Source organism: Camellia sinensis, chromosome 11, assembly GCF_055761805.1.
Source record: "Camellia sinensis isolate YWXY chromosome 11, ASM5576180v1, whole genome shotgun sequence".
Classification (NCBI taxonomy): domain Eukaryota; kingdom Viridiplantae; phylum Streptophyta; class Magnoliopsida; order Ericales; family Theaceae; genus Camellia; species Camellia sinensis.
Window position 1 is genome coordinate 99,323,477 of NC_138971.1, and position 3,052 is coordinate 99,326,528.

The window sequence follows — 3,052 nt, forward strand, 5'->3', positions numbered from 1 at the left end:
CTCCATATTGACAATCACCATTGGAAGAGGGCAAAAACCTAAAAGAGATAACATTTTACAATTAGTAAGTATATTAAACAAAAAGACAAATACAGTAAATATTTACTCTGAATAAAAGTATTATGTTACTCTGAAAGTAAATAGCATGTTTATGATAACCCTGTTCCGTATTATGCTAATTGATCTTTATTATGAATGTGATTATGTGTTTGATATGATTTTGAGTGCCATTTATATGAATATATGTGGTTTTGAATTTCTATCTATTCACCGTAGGAAAATCTGTTTGATTATATGCTTTAGAATTTAAATTGAAAACCTTATCAGCCACAAGACCCGAAATTGATTACGCCATTGTGATTAGCGTAATTTTTAGAGCCTATAGTGAAATTTAATTGAAAATTGATTCGGATCAAATTAAATTGATGGTGTAATGCTCAATTATTTAATATTAATGAAATGTGTTTGAGAGGAGCTTATATAAAGAGCCAATTACACTCTCATTTTGTTGTTTGAGGCTCAAATTAGATTTTATACCTTAGGGAGAGAGTGAGGCCGGCTTAGAGAGAGAGAGAGAGAGAGAGAGAGCTCAAATTGAAGGTTGATCAAGAGGCTTGAGGATCTTGAAGATACACTCAAGATTTAACTAGAATTTGTGAAGATTAAAGCTCCTAGGTCAGTAAATTCATGGATTTTAGTTTGTAACTTTGTGAATTCAAAGTTGAATGGTGATCAAGAACATGAATTGAATTGGTTATGATGAATTGGAAGTCAATATACAAATGCATGTAGGAATTGCCATGAATTTGTATGTTTGAACTTGAAATACATGATCCATGTTGAATCTTTGATTGAAGTTCATGCTTTTGATCATCTCTTCATCATCTAAATTGAGAATGAGAGTTATATCTCACATGCATGTACAATTCATAAGAGTATGAGTTTTGAATACATGATATTGTTATGTTGGAAATAAGTTTGGTGTAATTTGGGGCATGCATGTGATTAATTCATGAAATTGAGCTTCATAATGTGATGAATTTGGTGTTGGATCATGTTAGTAAATGTATATGTGAACTTTGAGTCATAATATGCAAGATATGTTGATTTGAATGCAAGTTTGAAGCTCAAGAACAATTCTGGATTTTCCAAAATTTGGCATGTCCGCTCGAGCGTGGAAGTCGCCGCTCGAGCGAGAAATACGAGCTCCCAGAACTTTTTGCAGACATGGATGTCCGCTCGAGCGGTGATATTCATGCTCGAGCAGGGAGCCATGTAACGTGACCTTCAGCTCGAGCGTCCGAATTCACGCTCGAGCGTAAAAATGAGGCAACCAGTACTTTTGCAGACCATGAGGGTCCGCTTGAGCAGCGGAACCCACGCTCGAGCGGGGACCCCTGTTTCAGAAATTTTATAAAAGTGTTTTGTGTTTCATTTTCCGTTCTCTTTCACTTCTAAGTACTCTTAAGCATGCATTGAGCATTATGAATGAATTAAAAGAATAAGAAAGAAGCCTAAGAGGGATGTATGAATTAAGAACGGATTGAATCGTTTGTGACCCATATGTGTTATGTAATGTGTAGGGTCGAGCTCAGGGGTGAATCCACCGACAGAACACTGTGAGTAATATCTTAACAAAGATATCTGAAGCATGTTATTTGTCCAATTGCTTACTCCTATATAAGTCTTTAGGTTTGTTACATTGAATTGAGGGACAAATATTTGTATGACACGAATGAATGGGCCAGAGGCCGTATGACACGAATGAATGGGCCAGAGGCCATATGACACAAATGAATGGGCCAGAGGCCGTATGACACGAGTAAATGGGCCAGAGGCCGTATGACATGAATGAATGATAGTCTGACACAAATGATAGTCTGATATATGAATGATTGGGCCAAAGGCCGTCTGACATGAACGATTGTTTGGTATGAACGATTGGGCCAAAGGCCATCGGATACAAACGATTGGACCGAAGGCCATCGGATACGAACGATTGGGCCAAAAGGCCGTTAGACATGAATGGATGGGCTAGAGGCCATCGGGTACGAGTTAATTAGGCCCGAGGCCGTTTGATACGGCTAGAACTTTAGTCTATTGATACGTTAAATAGAAATATGAATTGGACCCAAGGCCGTCTGATGTAACTGTTTCAAGGATTGTTCATGTATCTTCCTTATTTGATATTATTCACTAGGCTTTCGCTCACGCTCATTCATGTGTATATAGGTGAGCCAAGAGACGTCCAAACCCAGCCTCGGTGAAATATAGGGGGAAACAGTCAAGGTTTTTGGAGAGTCAACCCAAACGTCTCACGCACGAGACTTGTCTTCGCCTCTTTTGTTCTTTTGATATAGTTTTGTTATGTTGGCGAAAACATCGGATTACTTTTGTATATAAACTTTAGGTTGACCAACTTAAACTTAATGATCCTGTATGTACAGAACTTTGTGTTATTACTTATTTTGGCGTGAGTTATTAACATGTATATATATGGATTGTTATGATGTGCCATGTAAGGACAGCTCTATGGACAATTTGTAAGTTTGTTTCTGTTTGGCCCCTTTACTCTGATGAGTTATGTCTGGTTTGGTTTGAGGCTGTAGGTAATCCCTTGATTACTGGCCGGTTATGTCCTTAACCCATAGGGGCGGGTTCGGGTCATAACAATGTTACTTTAGAATAATTTGTGACGGTAGTACTAAATGAAAGTAACATGTTACTGAAAAAATATCATGTTATTTTTCAATAAACTATGACACTGGTATCTACCTTGATTCCCATCCTTCGTTATAGCTATTAATAAGGGCCTTTATATTTCTCCTTCAAAAAAGTACCATCAATAAACAATAGAGGACAACAATGCCTAAACCCTTAAATGGAAGCATTAAATGCAATGAAAACAACCTCTTGAACCATCCACTTTGATGGTCATAGTCAATCTATAAATAGCTACTAAGATTTCTGCTCGTCACAATATCTATATATCATCGAATTTCATCATAAGACATAGAGAAATCCCCAAATATTGTAGTCCTAACTTTCTCAA